The 25,930-nt window shown below is 48.4% G+C and overlaps 8 non-coding genes across 8 annotated transcripts; all 8 read left to right on the top strand.

The window, feature by feature from the left end:
- The first annotated feature begins 3,591 nt into the window (after positions 1-3,591).
- On the top strand, positions 3,592-3,664 carry TRNAR-ACG (transfer RNA arginine (anticodon ACG)). The gene has a single exon. It is a non-coding gene; the product is annotated as a tRNA-Arg (tRNA).
- Positions 3,665-3,975: 311 nt separating this feature from the next.
- TRNAC-ACA (transfer RNA cysteine (anticodon ACA)) lies at positions 3,976-4,048 on the top strand. Its single transcript has one exon. It is a non-coding gene; the product is annotated as a tRNA-Cys (tRNA).
- A 5,553-nt stretch (positions 4,049-9,601) lies between these two features.
- TRNAR-ACG (transfer RNA arginine (anticodon ACG)) lies at positions 9,602-9,674 on the top strand. Its single transcript has one exon. It is a non-coding gene; the product is annotated as a tRNA-Arg (tRNA).
- Positions 9,675-14,584: 4,910 nt separating this feature from the next.
- Positions 14,585-14,657, top strand: TRNAR-ACG (transfer RNA arginine (anticodon ACG)). The gene has a single exon. It is a non-coding gene; the product is annotated as a tRNA-Arg (tRNA).
- Positions 14,658-14,969: 312 nt separating this feature from the next.
- On the top strand, positions 14,970-15,042 carry TRNAR-ACG (transfer RNA arginine (anticodon ACG)). Its single transcript has one exon. It is a non-coding gene; the product is annotated as a tRNA-Arg (tRNA).
- A 4,526-nt stretch (positions 15,043-19,568) lies between these two features.
- TRNAR-ACG (transfer RNA arginine (anticodon ACG)) lies at positions 19,569-19,641 on the top strand. Its single transcript has one exon. It is a non-coding gene; the product is annotated as a tRNA-Arg (tRNA).
- A 312-nt stretch (positions 19,642-19,953) lies between these two features.
- Positions 19,954-20,026, top strand: TRNAR-ACG (transfer RNA arginine (anticodon ACG)). The gene has a single exon. It is a non-coding gene; the product is annotated as a tRNA-Arg (tRNA).
- A 5,559-nt stretch (positions 20,027-25,585) lies between these two features.
- TRNAR-ACG (transfer RNA arginine (anticodon ACG)) lies at positions 25,586-25,658 on the top strand. Its single transcript has one exon. It is a non-coding gene; the product is annotated as a tRNA-Arg (tRNA).
- Positions 25,659-25,930: the final 272 nt, after the last annotated feature.

The following is a 25,930-nucleotide window of genomic DNA, read 5'->3' as shown; positions in this document are numbered from 1 at the left end:
GGTCCTCATCCTACTCGATTTCTCTTCTGCCTTTGACACGGTCAACCATGCCATCCTGCTCAACTGTCTCCGTGATAAGCCGGGTATCACTGATCAGGCCCTGGCCTGGATGACCTCTTTCCACTCTGATCGGCCCTCCCAGGTCCAACTTGGGTCCTTCCTTTTCGCCATCTCATTCTCTACTTGTGGTGTTCCCCACGGGTCTAACCTCTCTCCCTGGCTGTTCAACCAATACCTGGCACCCATTGCCCACCGCATTGCAGCTCTCTGCTTCAACTTTCAGTGCTATGCGGATGACACTCTGCTTGTTTTCAGGCTTCCCTCCCTCATCTCTGACCGTCTGTCTGCCATCCAGGACTGGTCTGCCGCCAATGATCTCTGCCTTAATCCCATTTAGGCAGAGATTCTCCTCATCGGCACACCTGCACCCTCCTTTCCTGCCACTCTCTGGCCGGCCTCCCTTGGCCCTCTTCCTGCTCCCACCTTTGAGGCTAAGAACCTTGGGGTCATCTTCGACTCCACACTCTCCTTTTCTTCTCACATCTCTGACATCTCTAAGAAGTCAAACTACCAACTGTACATTTGCAGAGGTATTGTTCCTTTCCTCTCCTTCCCCCAGAAGCTTACTGTATCTAGAGCTCTGATTCTCTCTAGGCTAGACTACTGACACAGCCTCTTTCTAAATCTGCCTGCTTCTTCTCTCTGTCCTCTGCAACTCATCCAGAACAGGACTGCAAGACGTTTCCTTGGTCTGAAGCCCAGGGATCGTATCTCTCCAGCCCTGAAATCTTTCCATTGCTCCCAGTGGCTGCAAGGGTTAAATTCAAGTCCCTCTGCATTGTCCACAAGGCTTACTGGGGCCTGGGTCCAAAATACCTTCAACTCTCCCTCCGTAAATAACTTCCCACTCGAGCTCTTTTCTCCTCCACCTCCAACTCCCTCAGGGCCGGTCGCTTCTCCAAGCAACGAGTTGGGGGTAGATCTCTTTCCTCAGCTGGGGCCTCCCTCTGGAACAGCCTGCCTGCCACACTGAAACTTGAGGAGAACCATCTCTGGTTCCGGAAGCACCTCAAGACCTTCCTCTTTGCTTCTGCCTTTGCTCTTCCGCTCCCCTGCTGATCTGTCTGCTTCGGCTCCGTGCACCTGGCTACCCTCTGATTTCGGGCCAAGGTCCCTGCCCACCCAGCCGCACACCTGCACTGCCTCCTGGCAACCCTTGCACGCAATCCTTGCACTTGGGTCTGTATCTGTAACCCTAGAGTGCCCTTACCTGCACTTATCAGACACCCCTTGTCTGCGCTTTAAACCTCGCACTTGCCACCCTGCTGGCTGCGCTACCAGTTGTTGTTGTTTTTATCCCTTCCCCAGCAGGTTTCACCTCGCCCCTCTCCTTGCACTTTCCTCCCTCCCTCTCCCCTGCACTTGAGCATTCTCAATGTCACTGGGCCTAGGAAGATCGCTGTTTTGTCCTCCCTTCTTCCCCTCCCTTGCCTCGTCACGCTCTGAAACACGCGTGTATGAGTACGATTCAAATACAATATCATGTCATATCATAGCAGGAATCTATAGATCTGAAGATACGCAACTCCTTCAATCATTCATTGCAAACAGTAGCAAACAAGGATGATTCCTCAGTGGTGTGATGGAGGCCCTTAACAGGTCTGAGGGATGTCCCCAACATCTGGAACACGATTTATCCTCCCATTACACCACTAATGAAACTTCTTTGCCTTCTCCATTGTTCAGGACGTTTTGGCATGTGCCAATTTGCCCTGGACGCAGATCCCCTGCCGCTGAGGCCTCTTGGCCATGACCTTTTAGCACTGCTATGATTTGGCAAGTGAAGAATCACAACATAGGGCCACCACTAGATGCAATGTGATGTACGCTATCTGCCAAGATGGGCTACGTGCTACATGCCAACATACAGAAAGCGGAGTCTTTACTTTTTGAAGGGTCTTCCCGTGAAAGGGCTGTTTGGCGCTTACATGGCAGAATGCATGGACCTCAGAATAGAATACTTTGTGCATCTACCTACATCCGAAGAGACACTGTCAAAGGCGTGCCTGTTCACTTTGACTGCCTGTCTGATCTTGAACAACTAGCGTAGGTCTGGGGTAAGTTGAAGACTCAACAAACACGTACCTTAACTCGGTAGTGATCTGAAGATATGGAAAGGCTGGGCGAAATCTATTGGGATCAAAGGACCTCGTGTCACCTTGCCAGTCTACAGTGGTTTGATGGATAGGGGTACAGTGGGGTGGGGCAGTGGGTAGGGTAGGTGTACAGTGGTGTGGGATATTGTGGGTAGCGAAGAGTGGGGTAGGTGTAGAGTGGTTTGGGGTATAGTCAGTGGTGGTAGAGTAGGGTGGGGATAAGGGTAGATTGGGTGAGAGGGGAGAGGTGGGAATAGAGGGGGTGGGGTAGTGAGTTAAGGTCAGGTAGAATTGGGTAAGATTTTTGTTATTATACCGGTAGCCATTTACAGCGGCAATTAAGCCATTAACTCACAGCAGACTGCTTAGAAACAACATAGATACCAGGGGTTGAGTTTTGGGTGGGAGGGGCAAGGAGTGGGTGGGAATGGCCAAAGAGGTAAGCATGGCCCAAGGCAGTCAATTAGACGATAAACAACCAACAATATTTAACAAATAAATAACCCAAAAAAAAACAAGTCGTGTGTCCCTCTTCACATGTCATCTCCCTCCTACCTGTACTTCAATGCAACGGTTTCGGCTTATAGGTGGTGCTTAAAATGCAGAGTAGGCCATGTGCCTTCATCGCACCGGTGTTGTATACTAAACTGTTCCCCATGATAGACTGCTCACCTGGTGTTCGGCAATCTTGGAGCCCCAACCCAACACCCTGACACAGCGATCGCCAAAAGGAAATAAAAATGTGCTGAAATGCTCCAGCCGGGCTTCTTAGTCCTGCTCTCTAAGAGGAAGGCTACAGCTCAATAAAACACCTTTTAAGAAGTAAACAAAAAATTGTATTCAATATATTATATGTTATTTTCTTAAAGTGAAAAACCCCATTTTATGTCTCTCACTTGTTGCATGTTTCGCGTTTCTGTAGCATGCACGTCGAGTACTCCTTGGCACGCCTATCACTCAGGCCTTATCTGTTTCATATCTGTATGGCACTTTTGGGGTTGATCTGGGTACAGATCATCCTCTCCCGCGGATTTAACACTGAAGAGCACCGAGCACATAAAATGGTACAATACTAAAAAGTGAAAACAGTCTAAATCTGTTATTTGCGCATGAAAATGTGAGTGCTATCGTACAATAAATGAGATGCTTGGTCCGTAAAACTCGCCAGAAAATACGTGCAGAGAGTTGCAATCCGGGCAGTATCTGATGCCAAATGCGTTCTTTGTCAGATGTTTGTATGTATTGTTTTCAATAAAGTATTTAAAAATGAGCCTTCTTTAACACATGTCACACGCCTGCTTATTGTGTGTTGGTAGCGTTTTTCCTACCTCTCGCTGTAAAAATGAGAACAAAGTTTCTCGTGATGTCTCAGGCAGCCCGACCTGAGCCTCTGGTTCGTAACAAAAGTGCTGAATGCAGCTCACAGTGCAGCAGCGGGCCAGTGGCGCAATGGATAACGCGTCTGCCTACGGAGCAGAAGATTCCAGGTTCGACTCCTGGCTGGCTCGTTCAAGTGCTGCCGTTTTGTTCTGTATTTAAAAATGAGCCTTCTCACGCAAGGCACTCGAAGCTCATTGTGTGTTTGTAGTCAGTGTTGCAGCGTGTTTCTACCTCTACTCGGGAGAAAAAATGGGAACTACGTTATTTCTCAAGATGTCTCTAACACATGGCACACGCCTGCTCATTGTCAGTTCGTAGGCGTGTTTTCAACCACCTCTCCTTATAAAAATGAGAACTAAGTTGCTCATGATGGCTCAATCCGCATGATGAGCCTCTGGGTCGTAACAAAAGTGCTGATTCCAAGAGTCACTGCAGCAGAGGGCCAGTGGCGCAATGGATAACGCGTCTGCCTACAGAGCAGAAGATTCTAGGTTCGACTCCTGGCTAGCTCGTTCAAGTGCTGCCTTTTTGTTCTATAAAGTATTTAAAAAGGAGCCTTGTCACGCATGGCACACAAGAGCACATTGTTTGTTCGTAGTTAGTGCGTTTATTCTACCTCTCCGCTGGGAAAAATGAGAACTAAGTTTCTCATGATGTCTCTAACGCATGGCACACGCTCGCTCATTCCTGCTCATTGTGGGCTTGTAGCGTTTTTTTCTACCTCTCCTTGTAAAAATGAGAAGTACCTTTCTCATGGTGTCTCAAGCAGCAAACTTCCGTTTCGTTACAAAAGTGCTGACTCCTGCTCACGCTGTAGCAGCGGTCCAGTGGCGCAATGGATAACACATTTGACTAATTCCAGGTTGACTCCCGGCTGGCTCGGTCATAGGCTGCCTTTTTGATTTATTCAAAGGCTGCAGACAGGCCTAGTAACAAGAGGAGGGCTTACTTCTTGGCATCTTTGATATCATCCAGTTGAATCTTTAGGTCCAGTAAGGCCGATTCAGTGAAGTGGCTTGGTTGGAAACCAGATTGGCGTAAACCCAGGAGATTGTGTGATTCCAGTCAAAACAGGTTCTTCCCTGTTCGTCCAAAACCATCAAGGACCACATTGACACCCTTGCTCTGAATCTGGCCGACTTCTGTAACCATTCCTTCACCTCTGGAATCTTCCCCTCCACTCTGAAGCACTCTCTTGTGCACCCTCTTCTCAAAAATCCCACAGCCGATCCCTCCGGCCCGGCTAACTATCGGAGGTTTCTATCACTCCTTTCCAGGGCAAACTCTTGGAAAAGCTGATCATCTCCCAGCTTAATCTTCACACCGACTCTGTTGGTTGTCTCCATGACCATCAGCCTGGCTTAAGAGCTGTCAGGAGCATGGAAACTGCTCTCCTGAACACCCGTGAAGACCTGCTCTCCAACCATGACCCTAACATCCCTTTTGTGTCCTCATCCTACCCAATCTCTCTACTGCCTTTGACATGGTCAACCATGCCATCCTGCTCAACTGTCTCCGTGATAAGCCGGGTATCACCGATCAGGCCCTGGATGACCTCTTTCCTCTCTGTTCGACCTTCCCAGGTCCAACTTGGGTCCTTCCTTTTCGCCATCTCATTCTCTACTTGTGGTGTTCCCCAGGGGCAGTGGTCGAAGTGAGCGGGAGCGGTCGGGAGCGGTGCTCCTCTACTTTTTTAAATTACGTTTTACAGCTCCTGTACTGTTATTTTAAAAAGAAACCGTTCCAGAATGCTTTCGTTTTAAAAAAAAAGTGTAGGAAGACGTTGCAGCTTGCACTTTCAGTGCACTGCACTGAACGTTCCCTTAAACAGCAGGTGTTAGTGGTTGGGGGTTTGTATTGTGTGTGGGAGAGGGCGTGGCGGTGGGGTTTGTGGGGAGTGGGTGCAGGCCAGTAGGAACATAGTTCCACTACTTCTTTTCGTACACTTCGACCACTGCCCAGGGGTCTAACCTCTCTCCCTGGCTGTTCAACCAATACCTGGCACCCATTGCCCACCGCATTGCAGCTCTCTGCTTCAACTTTCAGTGCTATGCGGATGACACTCTGCTTGTTTTCAGGCTTCCCTCCCTCATCTCTGACCATCTGTCTGCCATCCAGGAGTGGTGTGCCGCCAATGATCTCTGCCTTAATCCCAGTTAGAGATTCTCCTCGTCGGCACACCTGCACCCTCCTTTCCCGCCACTCTCTGGCCGGCCTCCCTTGGCCCTCTTCCTGCTCCCACCTGTGAGGCTAAGAACCTCGGGGTCATCTTCGACTCCACACTCTCCTTTTCTTCTCACATCTCTGACATCTCTAAGAAGTCAAACTACCAACTGCACATTTGCAGAGGTATTATTCCTTTCCTCTCCTTCCCCCAGAGGCTTACTGTATCTAGAGCTCTGGTTCTCTCTAGGCTAGACTACTGCAACAGCCTCTTTCTAAATCTGCCTGCTTCTACTCTCCGTCCTCTGCAACTCGTCCAGAACAGGACTGCAAGACGTTTCCTTGGTCTGAAGCCCAGGGATCGTATCTCTCCAGCCCTGAAATCTTTTCATTGCTCCCAGGTTCTGCAAGGGTTAAAGTCAAGACCCTCTGCATTGTCCACAAGGCTTACTGGGGCCTGGGTCCAAAATACCTTCAACTCTCTCTCTGTAAATACCTTCCCACTCGAGCTCTTCGCTCCTCCACCTCCAACTCGCTCAGGGCCAGTCGCTTCTCCAAGCAACGAGTTGGGGGTAGATCTCTTTCCTCAGCTGGGGCCTCCCTCTGGAACAGCCTCCCTGCCACACTGAAACTTGAGGAGAACCATCTCTGGTTCCGGAAGCACCTCAAGACCTTCCTCTTTGCTTCTGCCTTTGCTCTTCCGCTCCCCTGCTGATCTGTCTGCTTCGGCTCCGTGCACCTGGCTACCCTCTGATTTTGGGCCCAGGTCCCTGCCCACCCAGCCATACACCTGCACTGCCTCATGGCAACCCTTGCACGCAATCCTTGCACTTGGGTCTGTATCTGTAACCCTACAGTGCCCTTACCTGCACTTATCAGACACCCCTTGTCTGCGCTTTAAACCTCGCACTTGCCACCCTGCTGGCTGTGCTACCAGTTGTTGTTGTTTTTATCCCTTCCTCAGCACGTTCCACCTCGCCCCTCTCCCTTGCACTTTCCTCCCTCTCCCCTGCACTTGAGCATTCTCAATGTCACTGGGCCTAGGAAGATCGCTGTTTTGTCCTCCCTTCTTCCCCTCCCTTGCCTCGTCACGCTCTGAAACACGCGTGTATGAGTACGATTCAAATACAATATCATGTCATATCATAGCAGGAATCTATAGATCTGAAGATACGCAACTCCTTCAATCATTCATTGCAAACAGTAACAAACAAGGATGATTCCTCAGTGGTGTGATGGAGGCCCTTAACAGGTCTGAGTGATGTTCCCAACATCTGGAACACGATTTATCCTCCCATTACATCACTAATGAAACTTCTTTGCCTTCTCCATTGTTCAGGACGTTTTGGCATGTGCCAATTTGCACTGGACGCAGATCCCCTGCCGCTGAGGCCTCTTGGCCATGACCTTTTAGCACTGCTATGATTTGGCAAGTGAAGAATCACAACATGGGGCCACCACTAGATGCAATGTGATGTACGCTATCTGCCACGATGGGCTACGTGCTACATGCCAACACTCTTTCTCAACTCTCATGCTGGACTTCCTTTGCATCTTGTACTCATGGTGGCCCTGAATCATGCTGTTCCCATCTTCATCTTGTATCCTGGCTTGCAACATTATGTGTTACTACTGACTTCTGCAATTGTATTCGCTCTCCACTCTTGCTTCTCCACTCTTTTTGACTGCTTACTCTCTTTTCTCTCCTCCTTTCCCTTCTCCCTTTTCCTATCTCCTCCCCTTACTTTCTTCTATGCACTTAATCTATCAGAATTGTCCCTGGACCTAATATGATAGCAACCTCGTCTGTTTCCTCCACCTTTCCATTACTGTTTTTTTCCTCCCCACCGCCCCTCCAGCACTATCTGAAATGTCGTCAGGCCTAGTATGATAGTCGCTTGTTTTGTTCCTCCCCTCCCTTTCTGCACCCCTCTCCCTCACCTTTTGTTTTTCTCCGGTTCTACCAGAAATGGCGTCAGGCCTAGTACGGTAGTCGTCTGTCTGTTTCCATTTCCTTCCCACTCTCCCCCTCCCTTCCTTATCTATGTCTTAGCTCTTGCACTATCTGAAATGTCGTCAGGCCGAGTACGATAGTTAATTTCACATCCTTACTGTTCATGGCCTGTAAGAATGTGGTTGTATTTTCCCTTGTTCCCTCCCTTGCCTTGAAGCGCTTTGAAACACATTGTGTATAGGCGCTATATAAATAAACTATCATATCATATCATATCATACAGAAAGCGGAGTCTTTACTTTTTGAAGGGTCTTCTCGTGAAAGGGCTGTTTGGCGCTTACATGGCAGAATGGATGGACCTCAGAATAGAATACTTTATGCATCTACCTACATCCGAAGAGACACTGTCAAAGGCGTGCCTGTTCACTTTGACTGCCTGCCTGATCATGAACAACTAGCGTAGGTCTGGGGTAAGTTGAAGACTCAACAAACACGTACCTTAACTTGGTAGTGATCTGACGATATGGGCAGGCTGGGCGAAATCTATTGGGATCAAATGACCTCGTGTCACCTTGCCAGTCTACAGTGGTTTGATGGATAGGGGTACAGTGGGGTGGGGCAGTGGGTAGGGTCGGTGTACAGTGGTGTGGGATATTGTGGGTAGCGAAGAGTGGGGTAGGTGTAGAGTGGTTTGGGGTATAGTCAGTGGTGGTAGAGTTGGGTGGGGATAAGGGTAGATTGGGTGAGAGGGGAGAGGTGGGAATAGAGGGGGTGGGGTAGTGAGTTAAGGTCAGGTAGAATTGGGTAAGATTTTTGTTATTATACCGGTAGCCATTTACAGCAGCAATTAAGCCATTAACTCACAGCAGACTGCTTAGAAACAACATAGATACCAGGGGTTGAGATTTGGGTGGGTGGGGCAAGGAGTGGGTGGGAATGGCCAAAGAGGTAAGCATGGCCCAAGGCAGTCAATTAGACGATAAACAACCAACAATATTTAACAAATATATAACCCAAAAAAAAAAAAACAAGTCGTGTGTCCCTCTTCACATGTCATCTCCCTCCTACCTGTACTTCAATGCAACGGTTTCGGCTTATAGGTGGTGCTTAAAATGCAGAGTAGGCCATGTGCCTTCATCGCACCGGTGTTGTATACTAAACTGTTCCCCATGATAGACTGCTCGCCTGGTGTTCGGCAATCTTGGAGCCCCAACCCAACACCCTGACACAGCGATCGCCAAAAGGAAATAAAAATGTGCTGAAATGCTCCAGCCGGGCTTCTTAGTCCTGCTCTCTAAGAGGAAGGCTACAGCTCAATAAAACACCTTTTAAGAAGTAAACAAAAAATTGTATTCAATATATTATATGTTATTTTCTTAAAGTGAAAAACCCCATTTTATGTCTCTCACTTGTTGCATGTTTCGCGTTTCTGTGGCATGCACGTCGAGTACTCCTTGGCACGCCTATCACTCAGGCCTTACCTGTTTCATATCTGTATGGCACTTTTGGGGTTGATCTGGGTACAGATCATCCTCTCCCGCGGATTTAACACTGAAGAGCACCGAGCACATAAAATGGTACAATACTAAAAAGTGAAAACAGTCTAAATCTGTTATTTGCGCATGAAAATGTGAGTGCTATAGTACAATAAATGAGATGCTTGGTCCGTAAAACTCGCCAGAAAATACGTGCAGAGAGTTGCAATCCGGGCAGTATCTGATGCCAAATGCGTTCTTTGTCAGATGTTTGTATGTATTGTTTTCAATAAAGTATTTAAAAATGAGCCTTCTTTAACACATGTCACACGCCTGCTTATTGTGTGTTGGTAGCGTTTTTCCTACCTCTCGCTGTAAAAATGAGAACAAAGTTTCTCGTGATGTCTCAGGCAGCCCGACCTGAGCCTCTGGTTCGTAACAAAAGTGCTGAATGCAGCACACAGTGCAGCAGCGGGCCAGTGGCGCAATGGATAACGCGTCTGCCTACGGAGCTGAAGATTCCAGGTTCGACTCCTGGCTGGCTCATTCAAATGCTGCCTTTTTGTTCTGTATTTAAAAATGAGCCTTCTCACGCAAGGCACTCGAAAGCTCATTGTGTGTTTGTAGTCACTGTTGCAGCAGTGTTTCTACCTCTACTCGGGAGAAAAAATGGGAACTACGTTATTTCTCATGATGTCTCTAACACATGGCACACGCCTGCTCATTGTCAGTTCGTAGGCGTGTTTTCAACCACCTCTCCTTATAAAAATGAGAACTAAGTTGCTCATGATGGCTCAATCCGCATGATGAGCCTCTGCGTCGTAACAAAAGTGCTGATTCCAAGAGTAAGTGCAGCAGAGGGCCAGTGGCGCAATGGATAACGCGTCTGCCTACGGAGCAGAAGATTCCAGGTTCGACTCCTGGCGGCTCGTTCGCATGCTGCCTTTTTGTTCTAGAAAGTATTTAAAAATGAGCCTTGTCACGCATGGCACACAAAAGCACATTGTTTGTTCGTAGTTAGTGCGTTTTTTCTACCTCTCCTCTGGGAAAAATGAGAACTAAGTTTCTCATGATGGCACACGCTCGCTCACCTGCTCATTGTGGGCTTGTAGCGTTTTTTTCTACCTCTCCTTGTAAAAATGAGAAGTACGTTTCTCACTGTGTCTCAAGCAGGAAACTTCTGTTTCGTTACAAAAGTGCTGACTCCTGCTCACGCTGTAGCAGCGGTCCAGTGGCGCAATGGATAACACATTTGACTAATTCCAGGTTGACTCCTGGCTGGCTCGATCATAGGCTGCCTTTTTGATTTATTCAATATGTATACATGGTCGAAGGCTGCAGACAGGCCCAGTAACAAGAGGAGGGCTTGCTTCTTGGCATCTTTGATATCATCCTGTTGAATCTTTAGGTCCAGTAAGGCCGATTCAGTGCCGTGGCTTGGTTGGAAACCAGATTGGCGCAAGCCCAGGAGATTGTGTGATTCCAGTCAAAACAGGTTCTTCCCTGTTCGTCCAAAACCATCAAGGACCACATTGACACCCTTGCTCTGAATCTGGCCGACTTCTGTAACCATTCCATCACCTGTGGAATCTTCCCCTCCACTCTGAAGCATTCTCTTGTGCACCCTCTTCTCAAAAATTCCACAGCCGACCCCTCCGGCCCGGCTAACTTCGCAGGTTTCTATCACTCCTTTCCAGGGCAAACTCTTGGAAAAGCTGACCATCTCCCAGCTTAATCTTCACACCGACTCTGTTGGTTGTCTCCATGACCATCAGCCTGGCTTCAGAGCTGTCAGAAGCATGGAAACTGCTCTCCTGAACACCTGTGAAGACCTGCTGTCCAACCATGACTCTAACATCCCTTTTGGGTCCTCATCCTACTCGATTTCTCTTCTGCCTTTGACACGGTCAACCATGCCATCCTGCTCAACTGTCTCCGTGATAAGCCGGGTATCACTGATCAGGCCCTGGCCTGGATGACCTCTTTCCACTCTGATCGGCCCTCCCAGGTCCAACTTGGGTCCTTCCTTTTCGCCATCTCATTCTCTACTTGTGGTGTTCCCCACGGGTCTAAGCTCTCTCCCTGGCTGTTCAACCAATACCTGGCACCCATTTCCCACCGCATTGCAGCTCTCTGCTTCAACTTTCAGTGCTATGCGGATGACACTCTGCTTGTTTTCAGGCTTCCCTCCCTCATCTCTGACCGTCTGTCTGCCATCCAGGACTGGTCTGCCGCCAATGATCTCTGCCTTAATCCCATTTAGGCAGAGATTCTCCTCATCGGCACACCTGCACCCTCCTTTCCTGCCACTCTCTGGCCGGCCTCCCTTGGCCCTCTTCCTGCTCCCACCTTTGAGGCTAAGAACCTTGGGGTCATCTTCGACTCCACACTCTCCTTTTCTTCTCACATCTCTGACATCTCTAAGAAGTCAAACTACCAACTGTACATTTGCAGAGGTATTGTTCCTTTCCTCTCCTTCCCCCAGAAGCTTACTGTATCTAGAGCTCTGATTCTCTCTAGGCTAGACTACTGCAACAGCCTCTTTCTAAATCTGCCTGCTTCTTCTCTCTGTCCTCTGCAACTCATCCAGAACAGGACTGCAAGACGTTTCCTTGGTCTGAAGCCCAGGGATCGTATCTCTCCAGCCCTGAAATCTTTTCATTGCTCCCAGTGGCTGCAAGGGTTAAATTCAAGTCCCTCTGCATTGTCCACTAGGCTTACTGGGGCCTGGGTCCAAAATACCTTCAACTCTCCCTCCGTAAATACCTTCCCACTCGAGCTCTTTTCTCCTCCACCTCCAACTCCCTCAGGGCCGGTCGCTTCTCCAAGCAACGAGTTGGGGGTAGATCTCTTTCCTCAGCTGGGGCCTCCCTCTGGAACAGCCTGCCTGCCACACTGAAACTTGAGGAGAACCATCTCTGGTTCCGGAAGCACCTCAAGACCTTCCTCTTTGCTTCTGCCTTTGCTCTTCCGCTCCCCTGCTGATCTGTCTGCTTCGGCTCCGTGCACCTGGCTACCCTCTGATTTCGGGCCAAGGTCCCTGCCCACCCAGCCGCACACCTGCACTGCCTCCTGGCAACCCTTGCACGCAATCCTTGCACTTGGGTCTGTATCTGTAACCCTACAGTGCCCTTACCTGCACTTATCAGACACCCCTTGTCTGCGCTTTAAACCTCGCACTTGCCACCCTGCTGGCTGCGCTACCAGTTGTTGTTGTTTTTATCCCTTCCTAGGCACGTTCCACCTCGCCCCTCTCCTTGCACTTTCCTCCCTCCCTCTCCCCTGCACTTGAGCATTCTCAATGTCACTGGGCCTAGGAAGATCGCTGTTTTGTCCTCCCTTCTTCCCCTCCCTTGCCTCGTCACGCTCTGAAACACGCGTGTATGAGTACGATTCAAATACAATATCATGTCATATCATAGCAGGAATCTATAGATCTGAAGATACGCAACTCCTTCAATCATTCATTGCAAACAGTAACAAACAAGGATAATTCCTCAGTGGTGTGATGGAGGCCCTTAACAGGTCTGAGGGATGTCCCCAACATCTGGAACACGATTTATCCTCCCATTACACCACTAATGAAACTTCTTTGCCTTCTCCATTGTTCAGGACGTTTTGGCATGTGCCAATTTGCACTGGACGCAGATCCCCTGCCGCTGAGGCCTCTTGGCCATGACCTTTTAGCACTGCTATGATTTGGCAAGTGAAGAATCACAACATAGGGCCACCACTAGATGCAATGTGATGTACGCTATCTGCCAAGATGGGCTACGTGCTACATGCCAACATACAGAAAGCGGAGTCTTTACTTTTTGAAGGGTCTTCCCGTGAAAGGGCTGTTTGGCGCTTACATGGCAGAATGCATGGACCTCAGAATAGAATACTTTGTGCATCTACCTACATCCGAAGAGACACTGTCAAAGGCGTGCCTGTTCACTTTGACTGCCTGTCTGATCTTGAACAACTAGCGTAGGTCTGGGGTAAGTTGAAGACTCAACAAACACGTACCTTAACTCGGTAGTGATCTGAAGATATGGAAAGGCTGGGCGAAATCTATTGGGATCAAAGGACCTCGTGTCACCTTGCCAGTCTACAGTGGTTTGATGGATAGGGGTACAGTGGGGTGGGGCAGTGGGTAGGGTAGGTCTACAGTGGTGTGGGATATTGTGGGTAGCGAAGAGTGGGGTAGGTGTAGAGTGGTTTGGGGTATAGTCAGTGGTGGTAGAGTAGGGTGGGGATAAGGGTAGATTGGGTGAGAGGGGAGAGGTGGGAATAGAGGGGGTGGGGTAGTGAGTTAAGGACAGGTAGAATTGGGTAAGATTTTTGTTATTATACCGGTAGCCATTTACAGCGGCAATTAAGCCATTAACTCACAGCAGACTGCTTAGAAACAACATAGATACCAGGGGTTGAGTTTTGGGTGGGAGGGGCAAGGAGTGGGTGGGAATGGCCAAAGAGGTAAGCATGGCCCAAGGCAGTCAATTAGACGATAAACAACCAACAATATTTAACAAATAAATAACCCAAAAAAAACCAAGTCGTGTGTCCCTCTTCACATGTCATCTCCCTCCTACCTGTACTTCAATGCAACGGTTTCGGCTTATAGGTGGTGCTTAAAATGCACAGTAGGCCATGTGCCTTCATCGCACCGGTGTTGTATACTAAACTGTTCCCCATGATAGACTGCTCGCCTGGTGTTCGGCAATCTTGGAGCCCCAACCCAACACCCTGACACAGCGATCGCCAAAAGGAAATAAAAATGTGCTGAAATGCTCCAGCTGGGCTTCTTAGTCCTGCTCTCTAAGAGGAAGGCTACAGCTCAATAAAACACCTTTTAAGAAGTAAACAAAAAATTGTATTCAATATATTATATGTTATTTTCTTAAAGTGAAAAACCCCATTTTATGTCTCTCACTTGTTGCATGTTTCGCGTTTCTGTGGCATGCACGTCGAGTACTCCTTGGCACGCCTATCACTCAGGCCTTATCTGTTTCATATCAGTATGGCACTTTTGGGGTTGATCTGGGTACAGATCATCCTCTCCGCGGATTTAACACTGAAGAGCACCGAGCACATAAAATGGTACAATACTAAAAAGTGAAAACAGTCTAAATCTGTTATTTGCGCATGAAAATGTGAGTGCTATCGTACAATAAATGAGATGCTTGGTCCGTAGAACTCGCCAGAAAATACGTGCAGAGAGTTGCAATCCGGGCAGTATCTGATGCCAAATGCGTTCTTTGTCAGATGTTTGTATGTATTGTTTTCAATAAAGTATTTAAAAATGAGCCTTCTTTAACACATGTCACACGCCTGCTTATTGTGTGTTGGTAGCGTTTTTCCTACCTCTCGCTGTAAAAATGAGAACAAAGTTTCTCGTGATGTCTCAGGCAGCCCGACCTGAGCCTCTGGTTCGTAACAAAAGTGCTGAATGCAGCTCACAGTGCAGCAGCGGGCCAGTGGCGCAATGGATAACGCGTCTGCCTACGGAGCAGAAGATTCCAGGTTCGACTCCTGGCTGGCTCGTTCAAATGCTGCCTTTTTGTTCTGTATTTAAAAATGAGCCTTCTCACGCAAGGCACTCGAAAGCTCATTGTGTGTTTGTAGTCACTGTTGCAGCGTGTTTCTACCTCTACTCGGGAGAAAAAATGGGAACTACGTTATTTCTCATGATGTCTCTAACACATGGCACACGCCTGCTCATTGTCAGTTCGTAGGCGTGTTTTCAACCACCTCTCCTTATAAAAATGAGAACTAAGTTGCTCATGATGGCTCAATCCGCATGATGAGCCTCTGCGTCGTAACAAAAGTGCTGATTCCAAGAGTAACTGCAGCAGAGGGCCAGTGGCGCAATGGATAACGCGTCTGCCTACGGAGCAGAAGATTCCAGGTTCGACTTCTGGCTGGCTCGTTCGCATGCTGCCTTTTTGTTCTAGAAAGTATTTAAAAATGAGCCTTGTCACGCATGGCACACAAAAGCACATTGTTTGTTCGTAGTTAGTGCGTTTTTTCTACCTCTCCTCTGGGAAAAATGAGAACTAAGTTTCTCATGATGGCACACGCTCGCTCACCTGCTCATTGTGGGCTTGTAGCGTTTTTTTCTACCTCTCCTTGTAAAAATGAGAAGTACGTTTCTCACTGTGTCTCAAGCAGGAAACTTCTGTTTCGTTACAAAAGTGCTGACTCCTGCTCACGCTGTAGCAGCGGTCCAGTGGCGCAATGGATAACACATTTGACTAATTCCAGGTTGACTCCTGGCTGGCTCGATCATAGGCTGCCTTTTTGATTTATTCAATATGTATACATGGTCGAAGGCTGCAGACAGGCCCAGTAACAAGAGGAGGGCTTGCTTCTTGGCATCTTTGATATCATCCTGTTGAATCTTTAGGTCCAGTAAGGCCGATTCAGTGCCGTGGCTTGGTTGGAAACCAGATTGGCGCAAGCCCAGGAGATTGTGTGATTCCAGTCAAAACAGGTTCTTCCCTGTTCGTCCAAAACCATCAAGGACCACATTGACACCCTTGCTCTGAATCTGGCCGACTTCTGTAACCATTCCATCACCTGTGGAATCTTCCCCTCCACTCTGAAGCATTCTCTTGTGCACCCTCTTCTCAAAAATTCCACAGCCGACCCCTCCGGCCCGGCTAACTTCGCAGGTTTCTATCACTCCTTTCCAGGGCAAACTCTTGGAAAAGCTGACCATCTCCCAGCTTAATCTTCACACCGACTCTGTTGGTTGTCTCCATGACCATCAGACTGGCTTCAGAGCTGTCAGAAGCATGGAAACTGCTCTCCTGAACACCTGTGAAGACCTGCTGTCCAACCATGACTCTAACATCCCTTTTGGGTCCTCATCCTACTCGATTTCTCTTCTGCCTTTGACACGGTCAACCATGCCATCCTGCTCAACTGTCTCCGTGATAAGCCGGGTATCACTGATCAGGCCCTGGCCTGGATGACCTCTTTCCACTCTGATCGGCCCTCCCAGGTCCAACTTGGGTCCTTCCTTTTCGCCATCTCATTCTCTACTTGTGGTGTTCCCCACGGGTCTAACCTCTCTCCCTGGCTGTTCAACCAATACCTGGCACCCATTTCCCACCGCATTGCAGCTCTCTGCTTCAACTTTCAGTGCTATGCGGATGACACTCTGCTTGTTTTCGGGCTTCCCTCCCTCATCTCTGACCGTCTGTCTGCCATCCAGGACTGGTCTGCCGCCAATGATCTCTGCCTTAATCCCATTTAGGCAGAGATTCTCCTCATCGGCACACCTGCACCCTCCTTTCCTGCCACTCTCTGGCCGGCCTCCCTTGGCCCTCTTCCTGCTCCCACCTTTGAGGCTAAGAACCTTGGGGTCATCTTCGACTCCACACTCTCCTTTTCTTCTCACATCTCTGACATCTCTAAGAAGTCAAACTACCAATTGTACATTTGCAGAGGTATTGTTCCTTTCCTCTCCTTCCCCCAGAAGCTTACTGTATCTTGAGCTCTGATTCTCTCTAGGCTAGACTACTGCAACAGCCTCTTTCTAAATCTGCCTGCTTCTTCCCTCTGTCCTCTGCAACTCATCCAGAACAGGACTGCAAGACGTTTCCTTGGTCTGAAGCCCAGGGATCGTATCTCTCCAGCCCTGAAATCTTTTCATTGCTCCCAGTGGCTGCAAGGGTTAAATTCAAGTCCCTCTGCATTGTCCACAAGGCTTACTGGGGCCTGGGTCCAAAATACCTTCAACTCTCCCTCCGTAAATACCTTCCCACTCGAGCTCTTTTCTCATCCACCTCCAACTCCCTCAGGGCCGGTCGCTTCTCCAAGCAACGAGTTGGGGGTAGATCTCTTTCCTCAGCTGGGGCCTCCCTCTGGAACAGCCTGCCTGCCACACTGAAACTTGAGGAGAACCATCTCTGGTTCCGGAAGCACCTCAAGACCTTCCTCTTTGCTTCTGCCTTTGCTCTTCCGCTCCCCTGCTGATCTGTCTGCTTCGGCTCCGTGCACCTGGCTACCCTCTGATTTCGGGCCAAGGTCCCTGCCCACCCAGCCGCACACCTGCACTGCCTCCTGGCAACCCTTGCACGCAATCCTTGCACTTGGGTCTGTATCTGTAACCCTACAGTGCCCTTACCTGCACTTATCAGACACCCCTTGTCTGCGCTTTAAACCTCGCCCTTGCCACCCTGCTGGCTGCGCTACCAGTTGTTGTTGTTTTTATCCCTTCCTAGGCACGTTCCACCTCGCCCCTCTCCTTGCACTTTCCTCCCTCCCTCTCCCCTGCACTTGAGCATTCTCAATGTCACTGGGCCTAGGAAGATCGCTGTTTTGTCCTCCCTTCTTCCCCTCCCTTGCCTCGTCACGCTCTGAAACACGCGTGTATGAGTACGATTCAAATACAATATCATGTCATATCATAGCAGGAATCTATAGATCTGAAGATACGCAACTCCTTCAATCATTCATTGCAAACAGTAGCAAAGAAGGATGATTCCTCAGTGGTGTGATGGAGGCCCTTAACAGGTCTGAGGGATGTCCCCAACATCTGGAACACGATTTATCCTCCCATTACACCACTAATGAAACTTCTTTGCCTTCTCCATTGTTCAGGACGTTTTGGCATGTGCCAATTTGCACTGGACGCAGATCCCCTGCCGCTGAGGCCTCTTGGCCATGACCTTTTAGCACTGCTATGATTTGGCAAGTGAAGAATCACAACATAGGGCCACCACTAGATGCAATGTGATGTACGCTATCTGCCAAGATGGGCTACGTGCTACATGCCAACATACAGAAAGCGGAGTCTTTACTTTTTGAAGGGTCTTCCCGTGAAAGGGCTGTTTGGCGCTTACATGGCAGAATGCATGGACCTCAGAATAGAATACTTTGTGCATCTACCTACATCCGAAGAGACACTGTCAAAGGCGTGCCTGTTCACTTTGACTGCCTGTCTGATCTTGAACAACTAGCTTAGGTCTGGGGTAAGTTGAAGACTCAACAAACACGTACCTTAACTCGGTAGTGATCTGAAGATATGGAAAGGCTGGGCGAAATCTATTGGGATCAAAGGACCTCGTGTCACCTTGCCAGTCTACAGTGGTTTGATGGATAGGGGTACAGTTGGGTGGGGCAGTGGGTAGGGTAGGTGTACAGTGGTGTGGGATATTGTGGGTAGCGAAGAGTGGGGTAGGTGTAGAGTGGTTTGGGGTATAGTCAGTGGTGGTAGAGTAGGGTGGGGATAAGGGTAGATTGGGTGAGAGGGGAGAGGTGGGAATAGAGGGGGTGGGGTAGTGAGTTAAGGTCAGGTAGAATTGGGTAAGATTTTTGTTATTATACCGGTAGCCATTTACAGCGGCAATTAAGCCATTAACTCACAGCAGACTGCTTAGAAACAACATAGATACCAGGGGTTGAGTTTTGGGTGGGAGGGGCAAGGAGTGGGTGGGAATGGCCAAAGAGGTAAGCATGGCCCAAGGCAGTCAATTAGACGATAAACAACCAACAATATTTAACAAATAAATAACCCAAAAAAAAACAAGTCGTGTGTCCCTCTTCACATGTCATCTCCCTCCTACCTGTACTTCAATGCAACGGTTTCGGCTTATAGGTGGTGCTTAAAATGCAGAGTAGGCCATGTGCCTTCATCGCACCGGTGTTGTATACTAAACTGTTCCCCATGATAGACTGCTCGCCTGGTGTTCGGCAATCTTGGAGCCCCAACCCAACACCCTGACACAGCGATCGCCAAAAGGAAATAAAAATGTGCTGAAATGCTCCAGCCGGGCTTCTTAGTCCTGCTCTCTAAGAGGAAGGCTACAGCTCAATAAAACACCTTTTAAGAAGTAAACAAAAAATTGTATTCAATATATTATATGTTATTTTCTTAAAGTGAAAAACCCCATTTTATGTCTCTCACTTGTTGCATGTTTCGCGTTTCTGTAGCATGCACGTCGAGTACTCCTTGGCACGCCTATCACTCAGGCCTTATCTGTTTCATATCTGTATGGCACTTTTGGGGTTGATCTGGGTACAGATCACCCTGTCCCGCGGATTTAACACTGAAGAGCACCGAGCACATAAAATGGTACAATACTAAAAAGTGAAAACAGTCTAAATCTGTTATTTGCGCATGAAAATGTGAGTGCTATCGTACAATAAATGAGATGCTTGGTCCGTAAAACTCGCCAGAAAATACGTGCGGAGAGTTGCAATCCGGGCAGTATCTGATGCCAAATGCTTTCTTTGTCAGATGTTTGTATGTATTGTTTTCAATAAAGTATTTAAAAATGAGCCTTCTTTAACACATGTCACACGCCTGCTTATTGTGTGTTGGTAGCGTTTTTCCTACCTCTCGCTGTAAAAATGAGAACAAAGTTTCTCGTGATGTCTCAGGCAGCCCGACCTGAGCCTCTGGTTCGTAACAAAAGTGCTGAATGCAGCTCACAGTGCAGCAGCGGGCCAGTGGCGCAATGGATAACGCGTCTGCCTACGGAGCAGAAGATTCCAGGTTCGACTCCTGGCTGGCTCGTTCAAATGCTGCCTTTTTGTTCTGTATTTAAAAATGAGCCTTCTCACGCAAGGCACTCGAAAGCTCATTGTGTGTTTGTAGTCACTGTTGCAGCGTGTTTCTACCTCTACTCGGGAGAAAAAATGGGAACTACGTTATTTCTCAAGATGTCTCTAACACATGGCACACGCCTGCTCATTGTCAGTTCGTAGGCGTGTTTTCAACCACCTCTCCTTATAAAAATGAGAACTAAGTTGCTCATGATGGCTCAATCCGCATGATGAGCCTCTGGGTCGTAACAAAAGTGCTGATTCCAAAAGTCACTGCAGCAGAGGGCCAGTGGCGCAATGGATAACGCGTCTGCCTACGGAGCAGAAGATTCTAGGTTCGACTCCTGGCTGGCTCGTTCAAGTGCTGCCTTTTTGTTCTATAAAGTATTTAAAAAGGAGCCTTGTCACGCATGGCACACAAGAGCACATTGTTTGTTCGTAGTTAGTGCGTTTATTCTACCTCTCCGCTGGGAAAAATGAGAACTAAGTTTCTCATGATGTCTCTAACGCATGGCACACGCTCGCTCACCTGCTCATTCCTGCTCATTGTGGGCTTGTAGCGTTTTTTTCTACCTCTCATTGTAAAAATGAGAAGTACCTTTCTCATGGTGTCTCAAGCAGCAAACTTCCGTTTCGTTACAAAAGTGCTGACTCCTGCTCACGCTGTAGCAGCGGTCCAGTGGCGCAATGGATAACACATTTGACTAATTCCAGGTTGACTCCCGGCTGGCTCGGTCATAGGCTGCCTTTTTGATTTATTCAAAGGCTGCAGACAGGCCTAGTAACAAGAGGAGGGCTTACTTCTTGGCATCTTTGATATCATCCAGTTGAATCTTTAGGTCCAGTAAGGCCGATTCAGTGAAGTGGCTTGGTTGGAAACCAGATTGGCGTAAACCCAGGAGATTGTGTGATTCCAGTCAAAACAGGTTCTTCCCTGTTCGTCCAAAACCATCAAGGACCACATTGACACCCTTGCTCTGAATCTGGCCGACTTCTGTAACCATTCCTTCACCTCTGGAATCTTCCCCTCCACTCTGAAGCACTCTCTTGTGCACCCTCTTCTCAAAAATCCCACAGCCGATCCCTCCGGCCCGGCTAACTATCGGAGGTTTCTATCACTCCTTTCCAGGGCAAACTCTTGGAAAAGCTGATCATCTCCCAGCTTAATCTTCACACCGACTCTGTTGGTTGTCTCCATGACCATCAGCCTGGCTTAAGAGCTGTCAGGAGCATGGAAACTGCTCTCCTGAACACCCGTGAAGACCTGCTCTCCAACCATGACCCTAACATCCCTTTTGTGTCCTCATCCTACCCAATCTCTCTACTGCCTTTGACATGGTCAACCATGCCATCCTGCTCAACTGTCTCCGTGATAAGCCGGGTATCACCGATCAGGCCCTGGATGACCTCTTTCCTCTCTGTTCGACCTTCCCAGGTCCAACTTGGGTCCTTCCTTTTCGCCATCTCATTCTCTACTTGTGGTGTTCCCCAGGGGCAGTGGTCGAAGTGAGCGGGAGCGGTCGGGAGCGGTGCTCCTCTACTTTTTTAAATTACGTTTTACAGCTCCTGTACTGTTATTTTAAAAAGAAACCGTTCCAGAATGCTTTCGTTTTAAAAAAAAAGTGTAGGAAGACGTTGCAGCTTGCACTTTCAGTGCACTGCACTGAACGTTCCCTTAAACAGCAGGTGTTAGTGGTTGGGGGTTTGTATTGTGTGTGGGAGAGGGCGTGGCGGTGGGGTTTGTGGGGAGTGGGTGCAGGCCAGTAGGAACATAGTTCCACTACTTCTTTTCGTACACTTCGACCACTGCCCAGGGGTCTAACCTCTCTCCCTGGCTGTTAACCAATACCTGGCACCCATTGCCCACCGCATTGCAGCTCTCTGCTTCAACTTTCAGTGCTATGCGGATGACACTCTGCTTGTTTTCAGGCTTCCCTCCCTCATCTCTGACCATCTGTCTGCCATCCAGGAGTGGTGTGCCGCCAATGATCTCTGCCTTAATCCCAGTTAGAGATTCTCCTCGTCGGCACACCTGCACCCTCCTTTCCCGCCACTCTCTGGCCGGCCTCCCTTGGCCCTCTTCCTGCTCCCACCTGTGAGGCTAAGAACCTCGGGGTCATCTTCGACTCCACACTCTCCTTTTCTTCTCACATCTCTGACATCTCTAAGAAGTCAAACTACCAACTGCACATTTGCAGAGGTATTATTCCTTTCCTCTCCTTCCCCCAGAGGCTTACTGTATCTAGAGCTCTGGTTCTCTCTAGGCTAGACTACTGCAACAGCCTCTTTCTAAATCTGCCTGCTTCTACTCTCCGTCCTCTGCAACTCGTCCAGAACAGGACTGCAAGACGTTTCCTTGGTCTGAAGCCCAGGGATCGTATCTCTCCAGCCCTGAAATCTTTTCATTGCTCCCAGGTTCTGCAAGGGTTAAAGTCAAGACCCTCTGCATTGTCCACAAGGCTTACTGGGGCCTGGGTCCAAAATACCTTCAACTGTCTCTCCGTAAATACCTTCCCACTCGAGCTCTTCGCTCCTCCACCTCCAACTCGCTCAGGGCCAGTCGCTTCTCCAAGCAACGAGTTGGGGGTAGATCTCTTTCCTCAGCTGGGGCCTCCCTCTGGAACAGCCTCCCTGCCACACTGAAACTTGAGGAGAACCATCTCTGGTTCCGGAAGCACCTCAAGACCTTCCTCTTTGCTTCTGCCTTTGCTCTTCCGCTCCCCTGCTGATCTGTCTGCTTCGGCTCCGTGCACCTGGCTACCCTCTGATTTTGGGCCCAGGTTCCTGCCCACCCAGCCATACACCTGCACTGCCTCATGGCAACCCATGCACGCAATCCTTGCACTTGGGTCTGTATCTGTAACCCTACAGTGCCCTTACCTGCACTTATCAGACACCCCTTGTCTGCGCTTTAAACCTCGCACTTGCCACCCTGCTGGCTGTGCTACCAGTTGTTGTTGTTTTTATCCCTTCCTCAGCACGTTCCACCTCGCCCCTCTCCCTTGCACTTTCCTCCCTCTCCCCTGCACTTGAGCATTCTCAATGTCACTGGGCCTAGGAAGATCGCTGTTTTGTCCTCCCTTCTTCCCCTCCCTTGCCTCGTCACGCTCTGAAACACGCGTGTATGAGTACGATTCAAATACAATATCATGTCATATCATAGCAGGAATCTATAGATCTGAAGATACGCAACTCCTTCAATCATTCATTGCAAACAGTAACAAACAAGGATGATTCCTCAGTGGTGTGATGGAGGCCCTTAACAGGTCTGAGTGATGTTCCCAACATCTGGAACACGATTTATCCTCCCATTACATCACTAATGAAACTTCTTTGCCTTCTCCATTGTTCAGGACGTTTTGGCATGTGCCAATTTGCACTGGACGCAGATCCCCTGCCGCTGAGGCCTCTTGGCCATGACCTTTTAGCACTGCTATGATTTGGCAAGTGAAGAATCACAACATGGGGCCACCACTAGATGCAATGTGATGTACGCTATCTGCCACGATGGGCTACGTGCTACATGCCAACACTCTTTCTCAACTCTCATGCTGGACTTCCTTTGCATCTTGTACTCATGGTGGCCCTGAATCATGCTGTTCCCATCTTCATCTTGTATCCTGGCTTGCAACATTATGTGTTACTACTGACTTCTGCAATTGTATTCGCTCTCCACTCTTGCTTCTCCACTCTTTTTGACTGCTTACTCTCTTTTCTCTCCTCCTTTCCCTTCTCCCTTTTCCTATCTCCTCCCCTTACTTTCTTCTATGCACTTAATCTATCAGAATTGTCCCTGGACCTAATATGATAGCAACCTCGTCTGTTTCCTCCACCTTTCCATTACTGTTTTTTTCCTCCCCACCGCCCCTCCAGCACTATCTGAAATGTCGTCAGGCCTAGTATGATAGTCGCTTGTTTTGTTCCTCCCCTCCCTTTCTGCACCCCTCTCCCTCACCTTTTGTTTTTCTCCGGTTCTACCAGAAATGGCGTCAGGCCTAGTACGGTAGTCGTCTGTCTGTTTCCATTTCCTTCCCACTCTCCCCCTCCCTTCCTTATCTATGTCTTAGCTCTTGCACTATCTGAAATGTCGTCAGGCCGAGTACGATAGTTAATTTCACATCCTTACTGTTCATGGCCTGTAAGAATGTGGTTGTATTTTCCCTTGTTCCCTCCCTTGCCTTGAAGCGCTTTGAAACACATTGTGTATAGGCGCTATATAAATAAACTATCATATCATATCATATCATACAGAAAGCGGAGTCTTTACTTTTTGAAGGGTCTTCTCGTGAAAGGGCTGTTTGGCGCTTACATGGCAGAATGGATGGACCTCAGAATAGAATACTTTATGCATCTACCTACATCCGAAGAGACACTGTCAAAGGCGTGCCTGTTCACTTTGACTGCCTGTCTGATCTTGAACAACTAGCGTAGGTCTGGGGTAAGTTGAAGACTCAACAAACACGTACCTTAACTTGGTAGTGATCTGACGATATGGGCAGGCTGGGCGAAATCTATTGGGATCAAATGACCTCGTGTCACCTTGCCAGTCTACAGTGGTTTGATGGATAGGGGTACAGTGGGGTGGGGCAGTGGGTAGGGTCGGTGTACAGTGGTGTGGGATATTGTGGGTAGCGAAGAGTGGGGTAGGTGTAGAGTGGTTTGGGGTATAGTCAGTGGTGGTAGAGTTGGGTGGGGATAAGGGTAGATTGGGTGAGAGGGGAGAGGTGGGAATAGAGGGGGTGGGGTAGTGAGTTAAGGTCAGGTAGAATTGGGTAAGATTTTTGTTATTATACCGGTAGCCATTTACAGCAGCAATTAAGCCATTAACTCACAGCAGACTGCTTAGAAACAACATAGATACCAGGGGTTGAGATTTGGGTGGGTGGGGCAAGGAGTGGGTGGGAATGGCCAAAGAGGTAAGCATGGCCCAAGGCAGTCAATTAGACGATAAACAACCAACAATATTTAACAAATAAATAACCCAAAAAAAAAAAAACAAGTCGTGTGTCCCTCTTCACATGTCATCTCCCTCCTACCTGTACTTCAATGCAACGGTTTCGGCTTATAGGTGGTGCTTAAAATGCACAGTAGGCCATGTGCCTTCATCGCACCGGTGTTGTATACTAAACTGTTCCCCATGATAGATGCTCGCCTGGTGTTCGGCAATCTTGGAGCCCCAACCCAACACCCTGACACAGCGATCGCCAAAAGGAAATAAAAATGTGCTGAAATGCTCCAGCCGGGCTTCTTAGTCCTGCTCTCTAAGAGGAAGGCTACAGCTCAATAAAACACCTTTTAAGAAGTAAACAAAAAATTGTATTCAATATATTATATGTTATTTTCTTAAAGTGAAAAACCCCATTTTATGTCTCTCACTTGTTGCATGTTTCGCGTTTCTGTGGCATGCACGTCGAGTACTCCTTGGCACGCCTATCACTCAGGCCTTACCTGTTTCATATCTGTATGGCACTTTTGGGGTTGATCTGGGTACAGATCATCCTCTCCCGCGGATTTAACACTGAAGAGCACCAAGCACATAAAATGGTACAATACTAAAAAGTGAAAACAGTCTAAATCTGTTATTTGCGCATGAAAATGTGAGTGCTATAGTACAATAAATGAGATGCTTGGTCCGTAAAACTCGCCAGAAAATACGTGCAGAGAGTTGCAATCCGGGCAGTATCTGATGCCAAATGCGTTCTTTGTCAGATGTTTGTATGTATTGTTTTCAATAAAGTATTTAAAAATGAGCCTTCTTTAACACATGTCACACGCCTGCTTATTGTGTGTTGGTAGCGTTTTTCCTACCTCTCGCTGTAAAAATGAGAACAAAGTTTCTCGTGATGTCTCAGGCAGCCCGACCTGAGCCTCTGGTTCGTAACAAAAGTGCTGAATGCAGCTCACAGTGCAGCAGCGGGCCAGTGGCGCAATGGATAACGCGTCTGCCTACGGAGCAGAAGATTCCAGGTTCGACTCCTGGCTGGCTCGTTCAAATGCTGCCTTTTTGTTCTGTATTTAAAAATGAGCCTTCTCACGCAAGGCACTCGAAAGCTCATTGTGTGTTTGTAGTCACTGTTGCAGCGTGTTTCTACCTCTACTCGGGAGAAAAAATGGGAACTACCTTATTTCTCATGATGTCTCTAACACATGGCACACGCCTGCTCATTGTCAGTTCGTAGGCGTGTTTTCAACCACCTCTCCTTATAAAAATGAGAACTAAGTTGCTCATGATGGCTCAATCCGCATGATGAGCCTCTGCG

Source organism: Ambystoma mexicanum, chromosome 13 (assembly GCF_040938575.1).
Source record: "Ambystoma mexicanum isolate Mex_15411 chromosome 13, UKY_AmexF1_1, whole genome shotgun sequence".
NCBI classification, from domain to species: Eukaryota; Metazoa; Chordata; class Amphibia; order Caudata; family Ambystomatidae; genus Ambystoma; species Ambystoma mexicanum.
Note: the sequence above shows the minus strand (reverse complement) of the source record. Positions and strands in the feature narration are given on the sequence as shown.